This window comes from Callithrix jacchus, chromosome 5, assembly GCF_049354715.1.
Source record: "Callithrix jacchus isolate 240 chromosome 5, calJac240_pri, whole genome shotgun sequence".
NCBI lineage: Eukaryota > Metazoa > Chordata > Mammalia > Primates > Cebidae > Callithrix > Callithrix jacchus.
Window position 1 is genome coordinate 165,481,653 of NC_133506.1, and position 13,269 is coordinate 165,494,921.

At 42.4% G+C, this 13,269-nt stretch overlaps 2 long non-coding RNA genes across 2 annotated transcripts in view; one reads left to right on the plus strand and one right to left on the minus strand.

Annotated features, from left to right (window-relative positions):
- LOC108591376 (uncharacterized) overlaps positions 1-7,828 on the minus strand; it is a 23,101-nt gene extending 15,273 nt beyond the window's left edge. The window contains exon 1 of the long non-coding RNA XR_001911276.4: positions 7,551-7,828. This is a non-coding gene — a long non-coding RNA (uncharacterized LOC108591376). The remainder of the gene's footprint in view (positions 1-7,550) is intronic.
- LOC118153961 (uncharacterized) overlaps positions 6,017-13,269 on the plus strand; it is a 23,164-nt gene continuing 15,911 nt past the window's right edge. Inside the window, exons 1-2 of the long non-coding RNA XR_004743826.3 lie at positions 6,017-7,494; positions 12,570-13,048. This is a non-coding gene — a long non-coding RNA (uncharacterized LOC118153961). The remainder of the gene's footprint in view (positions 7,495-12,569; positions 13,049-13,269) is intronic.

Here is a 13,269-nt window from a genome sequence, read left to right on the forward strand (position 1 = left end):
AGGAAAAAAACTCTTTAAGCTGGATGCCTGGCATCCCTTTCCCTTTTCAGAGACAACCAACGATATAAATCATATTATATTCCAGGATAGCTTATGAATATGTATGCTAACATATAAAAATATTTCTTTTTCTTTCTTTTTTTTTTTTTGAGATGGAGTTTCGCTCTTATTACCCAGGCTGGAGTGCAATGGCACGATCTCGTCTCACCGCAACCTCCGCCTCCTGGGTTCAGGCAGTTCTCCTGCCTCCGCCTCCTGAGTAGCTGGGATTACAGGCATGCACCACCATGCCCAGCTAATTTTTTGTATATTTAGTTGAGACAGGGTTTCACCATGTTGACCATGATGGTCTCGATCTCTTGACCTCATGATCCACCTGCCTCGGCCTCCCAAAGTGCTGGGATTACAGGCTTGAGCCACCGTGCATGGCCAAAAATATTTCTTCCTTATCTGTGTAATATCAGCATAATATATACTCCTTTCTGCACCTTTCCATTCAAATTATGTCATAGAGATTATTCCACATCAGTACATTATTAGTTTATCTTCTTTCTTTATGTTGCATATTATTCCATTGAGCAACGTATGTAGTTTATTTCACTAGCTCACTACTTGATGGACTTTTATCTTTTTAACCTCTTACTTGGAAAAAAGATGTTGTGATGAAGAAGTTTGTTCTTTGCACATGTTTACAAATATCTGTGGTATATTTCCCTAAGTAAATTGCTGGGTCAAAAGGTATGTTCATTTATATTTAATTGGGAGTTGGAAAACATATGTATTTATTTGCTTTTTAAATAGGTAATACTAGCATACTTTACCCAGCTCAAAAAAGATTTAAGAGTGAAAAGTCTATTTCGTATTAATTTCCTTCAGATGCCCAAATATTGGTAACCAGCTTCTTGCAATTACTTAAACATTAAGTACCTATAAGCACGCAGTTGTATATAGAAGAATCTTCCTTGTTCCAGTGGCGTTTTTTTTTTACATTATGTAAGATAAGAACAGCATTAGCATCATTCATACACATGTTAAAAATGTGGATTCTCAGACCTACCTCCAACCTACTAAATCAAAATCTCTGGGGATTCTATCCAGGAATCTTAATTATTACCTCTCCAGGTGACTTTAATGCTCCCTAAAATCGAGAATCACTGTTCTCCAGAGGTCACAATGCTCATATCAAAGTGTTGATTCAAAAGAGAGACAGCTTTGGTGTAACATATCTCATTGTCTTCTCATTGGGCTCAGCTATACATCATCATCATTGAAGATCTCATCTATAAAAAATACCGAAGATTGCAGGACTGCTTCTTGCTTTTTTCTGACAGGTCTCACTCTATCACCCAGGCTGGAGTGCAGGGGCACGATCTCAGCTCACCACAGCCTTGGCCTCTTGGGCTCAAGCGATCCTCCCACCTCAGTCTCCAGAGTAGCTGGGACTGCAGGCAGGCACCACCACACCCAGATAATTTGTATACTTTTTGTAGAGACAGTGTCTCACTATATTGCCCAAGCTGGTCTTAAACTCCTGGGCTCAAGATATCCTGCTGTCTCAGCCTCCCAAAGTGTTGGGATTACAGGCACGAGCCACCATGCCCAGCAGCAGGACTGGTTAAAAATTTAACTATCAACCAGTGTAAGTCACTTGGTAATCACTGTAAGCCCCACATTATCTGTAAATTCCAAAACTCCTGGAGCACCAGAGAAAGAAGAGAGATGAGTGAACGTATCTGTTTCTAGGTTTTCTCGATCATTGTTGTAAACACCTCAATAACCAGGCTCTTTTTTATCCTTCCTGTTCCTTGACTTGCTTGCCTTCCATTCCTTCTCTTTCCAGCCTCCCTCCTGCCCTCTTGTTCCTTTCTTTCATTCTTTATTTTTCTATCTTTTCCTCACTCCTAGTGCAAAGTGTGCTTTGCTCAATGAAGACATGTAGGGGAAATAGGAATAATGGAAGCTGTCTGTACAGTACTGAAGAGAATCGCAAAGTCATCCTGCAACAGTGAGTATGTGTGCAAACAAGTGTCCGTATACGCAAAGAAACAGGTTGACAGAAGCCACCTGAATGATAAACATGAATTTCATGGTTACGTCTGGGAAGCAGAGTCTAGCGTCTGATCACAGGGTCCTTTGCTTTTGGCTAGATGAATTTTTGATTGAATTTTTAATATAAGTATGTATTACCCTTGTGAAAATTAAAAATGTTTTAACTTTTAATGGAATCATATAATGGTGACACTTTCTATTTTTCTCTCATCAACCATATATCACAAATATCTTTCTGTTGTTAGATTCCAATATTGATATGCCATCATGGAAGTGCCCCAATTTACTTATCTAATATTCACTAAGCAAATTACTTTCATTTTTTTCTAAACAACAATTTGATAAAGAAAATTTCTAAAGCTAAATCATTGCCAAAATCTCTACCCATTTTCATTTGATTTTGATAGAAATTTTTATGCTGAAACTATTCTTCATATCACTTTACCTTTCCACCAATAGTGTATCATGAGCCCTTTTTGCCTAGGCACACATTACTGATAGAAATTAATATATTTATTGCCCATTAGACAATGTGACTAATTTTTTAAAATTAATAATAAAGTCGATTTGGGTTCCGTGTTAAATAATCATGATCCTATTATCTTTTCTGATTTTTCCCTTTACATCTTTTTCTCGGGTTTCTGTTGGCATGTTTGTTCATCTTGTTGACAGTTAACAGCTTATAGAGAGAGGAAGAGAGAGAGAATGTAAACTTGCTGTCATGTATGATGAAAATATCTTTCTCAGTTTATTGTCTGTCTTTTTGAAGTGAGATTTCCTTCCATAAAGAAAATGTAAATTTTAGATGATAAAATCTATTTCTTGTTTTTCTTCTTATTGCCAAGCTTAGTAAGTCCTTCTTCAATTCCTAAATTACACATTGACCTAAACTTTACTTATCTTACATTTTTGTCTTTGATTCACCTCAGAATTGATCTTCGATTCATCTCAGAATTACCTCAGTATGGCAAGCGATGTGTGGTTCCAAAATTCAGGTCTTTCTAGAATTCCGGGAAGTTGTACCTTTAGCCGTTATCTGCTCAATCTTTACCCCACCAATCTGAAATGCCATTTTATGATTCACTAAATTCTTACATGGTTAGGCCATTTTATTCCACCACTTTCTATTCTGTTTCATTAACTTCTTTATGTAATGCCAATGTTTAAATTATTTTAACCAAAACCAAGCCTCAATATACCTGATTTATCAAGTTCCAACTCATTGCTATCCTTATGCAAAACTTTTTAGCTATTCTTGTACCTTTGTTTTTCTACAAGAATTCTTATCATCTTTAAAATTATTTTGTTTTATCTCCCTTTCCATTTCCCTTTCCCATACCAAGTAAAGTGCTTTGGATTTTGGTGAGGATTACTTTAGTTTGAAGAGAGCTGAGAGGCACACAGGTTAGAGTCGCCCATCTGGTAACGTGCTGTGTAGCTTCGCTAATGTAATGATCATGATGACGATAATTCAGTCATTGGGGAATTCACTTCTCTATGATCCATATTTTTTTGTGGTAAAAACAATACAGTCTGCAGGTTTTGTCTGGATCTTATTTGGATATTATGCTTATGCATTTACTCAAAAAGCATAACTTCCAAGCTCAGAGTTTTACCCGATATGTCTCCGTGGAATACTCTGCCTTGTTCTGACACACTGGATGCCACCTCTGCCTGCTCTCTGTCCTCTTGTCCATTATCAGAGTACTGTGTGCAGGGGACATTCTCAGCCAACTGGTGAAAAGCACGGAGGAGAAGGAAGGGCAGGGTGTTCTGAGCCCCCTTCCATAGGGGCTATCATTTTGTGTTTGGAGGCTAAGGGTTATGTAATAACTTGTGTACCTCACAAGGGATATTAAATATCCTCTGGGTAGCAGGCACTCAAGAAGCAGCTTGTTGGCCAGGCACTGTGGCCCATGTCTGTAATTCCAACACTGTGGGAGGCCAAGGTGGGTGGATTGCTTGAGCCTCAGAGTTCGAGACCAGCCTGGGCAACATAGAGAAACTCCATCTCTACAAAAAATACAAGAATTAGCTGGGCATGGTGGTGTGCGCCCATGGGCCCAGCTACTTAGGAGGCTAAAGTGGGAGGATCACTTGAACCCAAGAGGCAGAGGTTGCAGTGAGTCAAGACCACACAACAGAGGAGACCCTGCCTCAAAGAAAAGAGAAATAGCTCGCCGTTATCACATTTAAACATAACCTGCCCACCAAGGCAGTGCTTTACTTCCACATATTTGACTTCGTGCAGCCTGAGCCTCCACCCTGATAATCTGACTCCCATAAACCGCCACCACCAACCAACCGTGAGTGATGATTTAAAGATGTTACCTGGTGTCACTGTCGGCCAGAGATGGGGAAGGACCAGTCCTCAACCAAGGCAGCCAGGCTGGTGCAGCAGCAATAAGGGCTTGTGGTGGCGCCACCCAAAAGCCTGGCTTCCTGCAGGCTCAGGACAGCTGCTGAGGTCCTGGAGTTTGCTTACTCAGAAAGGCAAGATGTGGTCCCCTTCTGCAGTGGTTGTGGAATGTCCTCTCTCCAGGCCAACCACCTCCTCTACTGATGCTTGGTCCCTCCCAAAAGTCTCTCTCCTCCCCCTTCCCAGGAGTTAGGGTTAACACCCAGTTGAGACACCCATCCATCCAACAGGCCGGGCCTACAAAGCACAGGACTTACAGACACCTGATGCAGGGGTTGGCACAGTGTAGGGACTCAAGCTCTTATTTTTAATGTCAGAACTTGTGTCTGCCCAGCCAATTCTCCTTTCTCCTGTACCATGATGGCTGCCTTCAAGGACATTATGGTTCGTTTTTCTAAACTAGATTTTAAACATGCATTTTCCCAGTTTCTTTTAAATGATAAACACAATGACCTTTTCAAATGATTGAATGTCAGCTGAGGATCTCTGATTTTTCATTTGTTGTTTTCATTACATTTAGGGGAGGGACGGGAGGTAGAGACTAATGACGAAAATTGATTCTGCTTTTTATTTTCTCCCAGTTGTGCTTAGTTAAGCACTTCTAATCTTTAAATGGGATTCCTTCAGCGAGCAAGCAATGCAAACGTTCCCAATGTAATTAAGCTCAGAAATCCATACATCCACAAACCAAGAGTGCCAACTCATTTTGACTACCTAGCCACTCTTCTAATATTTCCTAATAGGACATATTAGGAAGTCCTGTTTTTTCACCAATAAGAAAATGCTGTGTGTTTGATCAGAAAACAGTTATAGGAGGACATAGGCGCAGTGAGGCCAAATGGTTCAAAGTGTTCTTTTGCAACGTAGTTCTGGGGAGATGTGGAGATTAGTTGCTTTGTAGTGGAAGAAAATAACAACTATACTAACTATCGGGTAAAACTTCCAAACTAGTGTTCTCTAGGGATCACAATTGTTAAAGCTTGGTTCAATTCATCAGTGATTTATTGAGCACCTACTAGATGCCTGGCGCCATGCTAAATCCTTTGCATAAAGTGTAATGTGGAATTTCTATGACAGAGGTGTCCCTGGCATGCCACAGAAGCGCAGTGAAGCAGCACGGAACTGACTCGGGGGATTAGTTAAACCAATCTTGCTGTTGTAAAATGCATGACAGATAATGATGGGAGACAATACCAGCAACATAAACAGGTCCAGGTCACAAGGCTCTCAGAGGCCATGTAAGGACTGTGATTAGCTGTTAAGGAGTCATGGAAAGGTTTGAACTGATGAAGAATATAATCTAAAGTGCATTCTGAATACATTAGTCTGGTAGGTATACAGAGGAAATTCAGAGAAAATGCTAAGATTTCCAACCAGGCAGGACAGTAGTACAGAGAAAAATTGTTTTTATGTTTAGAATATAAAATTGGCAGATTGGATGTTGAGACTGAGGGAGAAAGGGAAGTTTCTAGAATTATTTGCTAAATTTGTATCTTATGGAGGAAGAAATTTTTTTAAAAAAGCTTTAGTTCACTCATCAATTCACTAAGCCTATAAATTTTTTATAGAAAAAAAATACTTTTTTTTTTTTTTTTTTTGAGACGGAGTTTCACTCTTGTTACCCAGGCTGGAGTGCAATGGCGTGATCTCGGCTCACCGCAACCTCCACGTCCTGAGTTCAGGCAATTCTCCTACCTCAGCCTCCTGAGTAGCTGGGATTACAGGCACGTGCCACCATGCCCAGCTAATTTTTTGTATTTTTAGTAGAGACGGGGTTTCACCATGTTGACCAGGATGGTCTCGATCTCTTGACCTCGTGATCCACCCGCCTCGGCCTCCCAAAGTGCTGGGATTACAGGCATGAGCCACCATGCCCGGCAGAAAAAAATACTTTTATAGGACTGCTACTGCAAAACTATGTGTTAGTTTTAATTCATGTTCTGTTCTCTTCTGGGTACTAAAGTGGACTTTACGCCACCTTATACGAATGTGACATATATTTAAAAATCTGTATTTGTCAAGTAAACGAAGGTAATTATTCTCTTTATAAAATGATTATTTGTTCTAGAAAATGCATCTTTATATGATACTTTTAAACTGTTAGCTCTAAATATGATTTAATGTATTATTCCTCAGAAACGTATCCATTTTCTAAAAACAGACATACACGTACTTTCAAGCTGATTTATTTTTTCCCAGGATACGTTTATTTCTTGAGAGTAAGTGGCAGATCAGTATTTTTTAGGATTCATTCTTTCAGTCAGTTAAGAAATATGTGCTGGATTCCTATTCCATGCCAGATGCTATCGTCTACATTTCAGTTATGATGAATGAAACAGACAAAATTTTCCATCCTCATAGAATGCACACTCTAATGGATTATACCTTTTTCCTTCTATGAAATAGAATATGCTATTCAGTTTGCTAATTTTAAGTATTTCCTGGAACAGTGCTTTGCGCAGAGTGGGAACTTTCTATAGATTTATTTAGTCGAATAAATTCTCAAAACCAGAAAGTGACTCCAATAATAATGCTGTGTAAATGATTTCACCATTTGTAATATTCTGATTTATGTCAGACTCAGAAGAGATGCCAGGCTATGCATTCCTGTGTTTTTTTTTTTTTTTAAATAAATTCAGATATACAGTGGTTTGCTGGGAGAAAAAGACATTATGATTTGAATACTCCTAATTTGCTCACTTAATCTCTCATCAAACAGTACGCTGTCTTTGCGTTACTTCAAACTCTTACATCCCAATATAAACCAAATTCCCTTGCCTGTACAGTTCATAATTTTGCAAAGCACTTTCATATATAGAGGGAGGGAGAAGTTTTAAAGCCATTGTTTTTCTGGTATTACCTGTGTGGTGCAAAAGACTGATTACCCACGGCATTTTCTTTCTCTCTTTCCTCCTTAGGAGCAGAATCCCAGTTTTTGGATAGGCACGACTGCCGCCCAGTAGAAGCCCCTACTTTCCCCAGGCTCCCTTGTGGCTATATCTGTCCACTGTACTGTGGCCAAGAACGTGAGTGAAAGTGTTGGGTCAGACTCAGGGAGGTGATTGATTGGAAAGAGGCTTACCCTTTGGTCATGACCGTTTCTTCCAGCGTAGAACCAGACAGGATGACTGGGGTTTCAGCAGTCATTTTCACCACAAGGTGACCTTGAGAATAGAGTAGAGAGTAGAGGCCCATGTCCCCGATGGCATCATACAGCCACAGTGTCAGACCTGGCATTCCCTATCTTGTACATGGAGAGAAGTGATGTTTATCTTGTTTCAGTCACTGATATTTGGGTCTCTGTTTTATCCTGCCAAATCCAATCCTAACAGATACTGCTTTAGAAAAGTAATCAATGACACCAGCAAAGAGTTAGGCTCCCCCTACTGGAGAAATCTGTTAACTCACTCCTTTTCCCTTCAAGGGGCTCTTGGCTCTTCTAAACCTACTTTCAGTCAGATTTCTGTGTAAGCCTGGGAAAAACTGAAGAAAACTGATTTGTGATCTCACTTGTGGGGTGGGGCAGGGGCCTGGGCTCTCTCCCCTCACAAGACACGGGTGTATATGACCTACTCGTCCGGAAGAAATCAACCATTTCTGGTCAACTTATATTTTCTTTTTGTATCTCTATATACCTCTTTAAAAAAAAAAAGCCTTATAAATCAGCAAACCAGGAAAACCTGGGAACTGCATGCAAAATCCAATTTGTTATTGAGTCTCCCAGCATGTACTGGGATGGCAAATTTCTAACCAGGTATCGCGTTCCCCAGCTCACTGCAGACATTACTAATCAATCCTGACACTCTCATCTGATAGGCCCTGATGTGCCTCCAAAACTGTCAATATGACCTGTCAGACTAAGTTTCCCTTTGTTTACACGTTAGTGCTTACAAGTGCACTCTATCTCACCTCTTTTTAGGTTACTAAGCTCTTGTTCGGTCATGGTTAGCAACCTGAACAGGATGCTAAAATAGGATTCGCGTTCTTCCCATTTTAGTTAAGGGCCAAATGCTTAAAATAGGATTTTAAGTTTCCCAAATGATATGTTGTGAAGAACTTGGAAAGAAGGTGGTTAAAACTGGTTTTGTGAGTTAGTCATACATGTATGTGTGTGTGTCTGCGTGCATGTGTATGTGTACGTGTGTGTGTATGTATTCTGGCAATCTGGAAAACACGTGTAAGAGGTGTGTGGGAGGTTCACCAAGACCTCAGGAGGCAGATGGAAGAATTTCTTTAGAGAGAACAGCTGCAGAGCTGAAGCTCCAGGCATCACCGTGGTTGCTTCCCCTTGCCCTAAGCCAAGTGGGAGAGACCTCAAAGGCCTGCCTGATGAGTTTTTAGTGCATTCCCTGGAGCTCAGGGACGTGACACTGGCACAGGACATACTCAGAAATCGAAAGGGAAGAGACTGACTATTGGCCTAAGACGGCCAAGTAGAAAGAACAGACCCAGGTCAGCTCAGGCACAAGCGACAAGACTCCAGACAGAGGCAAGGATGTGTCAGCTTTCGCCTGAGTCAGGTGGACCAGAGGGAGGATCAGGCCTGGGGTCATGTCGGAAGGGTTCTCTTTAGGAGCTCTGCCTGGAGATTGAGCCACACGGGGGATCTACTGCTGGAGGTGCAGGGCTTGACGGAGGGAATGGAAAGCAGAAATTGAAGGAAGCACCACCAGGATGGGAGCTGCAGTGAGAGATTCCTGGTGATGAGTTTGGGAGACTCTTCAGGAAACCCACAAAACTGTCCAGGGACAATCAGCCTTGAGCATCCACCAAACCCAAAAGATACAATGCCAGATCATGACACAAGACTGTGCCAGTTTCTCCTAACCTCCTTTGCCCCCGAAGAACACCACTGTAGTTTCTGAAAGGGTCAGAAACTCCAGCCAGCCAATGGGAGACCAAGGTGGGACTGGGGGTTGGGAGGTGACAGATGACGCTGATCACTTCTACCCGGCTCTAGGTCTCTTGTCCAACTCAATACTGATCTCACTTGCTTAAGAGCTTGGAGTGTGATTATTACACTGGACTGGACACTTTGTTGCTATAATGATACTGCTCTTATGGCACAAAAAAACAGGTGGAGTATTGGGATCTACCAGACATTCCATGCAGAGGCAGGGAGAGAACCAGTCTTTATGTTTCAGATAAAGAAAGCTGCTGACGTCAGAAGTGTCTCCACAATACTATTACGACTAGATCCTTTTAAGCTGAAACTCCATGAGGCCAATGGGGATATTGTTCAGGAACTCAGACGAGCCATTTGCCATAATTATAAACAGCTTCGTGAGAACCATGGGCTTACCTGAAACTGTACAGATAATAGTTTGATTTTCTTCCTGTACTTTTCTCTAGCTTAATTACATAGAGCTTATGGGTTGTATTTTTTTTTTTTTTAACTAAAAAGAGATGCACTCCAATTGTACTTTTTGGACCCTGGGTCACTCTTGCTGCTGTCATGCACTTTTAATTTAGGAGTGAGGTAATAACATGTAAGCATTACCCAAGTAATTTATAGTAATGCAGAATTTGGCTCAACAAGCAGATCGATAGTCTCTGTAAGGCCTGGGCCAGAGACACAGACAGTTTCACAAAGTCATTATCTAATTGGAAATATCTGCTGGGATGCCAGATTTCCAGCCGACCTTAACTGGGCATTCTCTTAGCCCAGAAAGCATAATGATAGATTGTCCTTGAAACAGCATTCAGACAAGGGCATTTCTCTGTAACACCATGCATCACAGAACAAACTGCCTAATTGAACTGTACCATTTTATTTCCCTTTTCAGTTTGGCAGTACACCAAAAAAAGAAAAAACAAAACTCAAAAATGATCTGCAGTATTCCTTTTGGCAAAGCTCAAAGAACCCTTAACTGTCCTTGTATTTTGATCCCTCCTGAAATCCTCTCATGTTGATGCTACAGGTGTTTATCATCATGGGTATCAAGTTTATCTCCTTGTCCTCCACTTCATACGGGGCAAGTGGAATCCCAGCTATCTGTAGTCCTTAGTGGACACAAGTGGAAAAGATGTCCTGTGTAAGGCAAATAAGTTTAAAAGTATGAAGACAAGGCCAGCTGCAGTGGTTTAAGCCTGTGACCCCACCACTCTAAGAGGCAAAGCAGGAGGATTGCTTGAGACCAGGAGTTTGAAACCAGCCTGGGCAACAAAGCAAGACCCTGTCTCTACAAGTAATAAAAAAATAAATAGCTGTAGTGGTGCATGCCTGTGGTCCCAGCTACTTGGGAGGCTGAGGCAGGAGGATTGCTTGAGCCCAGGAAGTAGAGGCTGTGGTGAGCTATGATTGTGCCACTGCACTCAGGCCTATAATACAGAGAGACCATGTCTCAAAAAAAAAAAAAAAAAATAGGAAAACAGCATTACCTTATAAAGGTAATGGAGTGCTGTTGAGCACTGTCTCAGCTGGAGAGTCTAAATTGCTCAATTCACCAGGACTCCTGCCCCAAGCACAGGACAGGGAACTCTGAGAACACGAAGCTGTGAGAACCCCCTTTGGCTTTGTAGATATCTTGGGAAGATGTCCACATGAGGAAGACTGGGCAGAAGCAAGCCTTGTGGCATTGCTTGGGGTCACTTTCGCTACTCAGTTAACTGGAGAGGCACGGGTGCGTGGAGCCGAGGTCCACTTATAGTGTGGAGGAGGAGGAGAGGGAGATCTTTACATGCAGGAAGGCTGGGTGGTCAGCAATGAGGACAGTACTCAAGGCGGCTCCTGGGAGCATGGGAGGGGGACCCTGCATTAGGCCCTCTATGAGTCTACCCTTCCCAACACCCTGCCTCACTCCTGCACTGCATGGACAGCCTCTTTCCCCATTCTGACAACTCCCTCTTGCTCAGGTCCCAGAAAACTGGGTCTCCGGCCTGCAACCCCTGGGCATCTCCCTCCTCTCCATTCTGTGGGTTCTGCTGCACACCCTTCTCCCAACTCTCTTAGACAGCTGCATCCTCTCTTCATTCACAGCACAGCTTGAGCTGCTCCCCTACACCACAGCCCAAGCACGGCCAGCCCAAAACAATCTGGGCCCCCTTTCCTTAAGAACCAAGAAGCCTCCATTTTCAAAGCCCTTGACAACTTTCAAATAGACTCAGATCCTAGTCCTGCAAGAGAGGCCCCTGTGAGGGTTGAAAAGCCTGCACCAACCACACAATTCCAGGTAACAGGGAACACTCTAGAATGTCCCCTCAGAAGCACACTGTATGCCCCCAAAGTAATCCATGAAAATAACATGGGTAGCTTTCTTATATCAAAGATGTCCTTTTCTTGTAACTCCCTCCAATTTACATAACTTTCAGACATCTGAAGAGGGCTGTTCCAGAACTTAATGGGAAGTGGGTGGGTAGAAAGCTCACAGGACAGCCAGAGCTCTTTTCAGATGGTTTCTGTTTATTACCCACACAGTGGGCATGTATGATCACTTGGCAGGTGACCGTCCAGTGACCACGACCAAGGAGGATTTAACAGGAGGATTGTATTGCTTGCAACAAGTAAGGAAGACACCGGGATAGTTCCCCAAAGCAGTGCCTGTCATGACAGAAATGAAAACGGGGCTTTGATTGGGCTGGATAGCTGAGTCACTGTATGTGAAGGGGGAGTCTAGGCCACACAGGTGCAGTTGCTGGTCATGCTTCTACATATGTTGCATGGCGCCAGGCACGGTGGCTCACGCTTGTAATGCCAACACTTTGGGAGGCCGAGGCAGGCAGATCCCTTGAGGTCAGGAGTTCGAGACCAGCCTGGCCAACATGCTGAAACCTCACCTCTACTAAAAGTACAACAATTAGCTGGGCATGGTGGGGCATGCCTATAGTCCCAGCTACTTGGGAGGCTGGGGCAGGAGAATCACTTGAATCTGGGAGGTGGAGGTTGCAGTGAGCAGAGATCATGCCAGTGAACTCCAGGCTGGATGACAGAGTGAGATTCCATCTCAAAAAAATAAAATAAAAAACGTTGCATGTATAGAAAATGGCAAAAAAACTCCTCCTCCCTGGGCAGGGATTTTAGTATGGGAAAGAGGAGAGTTTCCCGAAGTTCATCTTCAACACAGCAGGCATCTCCCGAATCAATCCGTTTTTTGTTTTGCAGAGGCTGAGCTCCTTTCTGGTACTTTTTGAAACAACAGGAACTCGAGGTGCAACAGCAACAAATGGATACTTTTCCACAGTGTGTACCCGAGGGAGGACCTCAAAACCCAAATGGATACTTTTCCACAGTGTGTACCTGAGGACCTCAAAACCCAAATGGATACTTTTCCACAGTGTGTACCGGAGGGAGGGCCTCAAAACCCCACACACCTGGGCTGCAGATTCACCACAACATGGAGCAATCAGTGCCTAAATTTCTATGCCGTGATGCTGTCATAATTTTTGCCTAAAAATATTTTTATTAATAATGATGTCTTACTTCTTCAGGCACGCGCTCTGTGCCAGTTACCCATGATTTAATTCTCACGTCACGTTATGAAATGGTTCCTGTTAGTATCTCTATTTTGCAGGCTAGTGAACTGAAGCAAACAGAGTTAACAAAGAGTGGACTTCGCACAGTATAATTTCAAGGTCATAAATGTAAGTATGTTTAAGGCTTTTCACACAAGAAACCAATTTGTTTTTCTGAAAACAGTGTTCCTGCTAGTGTTCATTTCCAGCAGGCTACACACTTGTCCTTCCCACCACACACTCACCAAAACATTCAGGGTTGTCTTCTGAATACTCAGTCCTTTCATATGGGAAAATGGTGTCTTGTGGTTAATTGTCTTTATTTTACATTCTCAGTCTTCCAAGGGTTC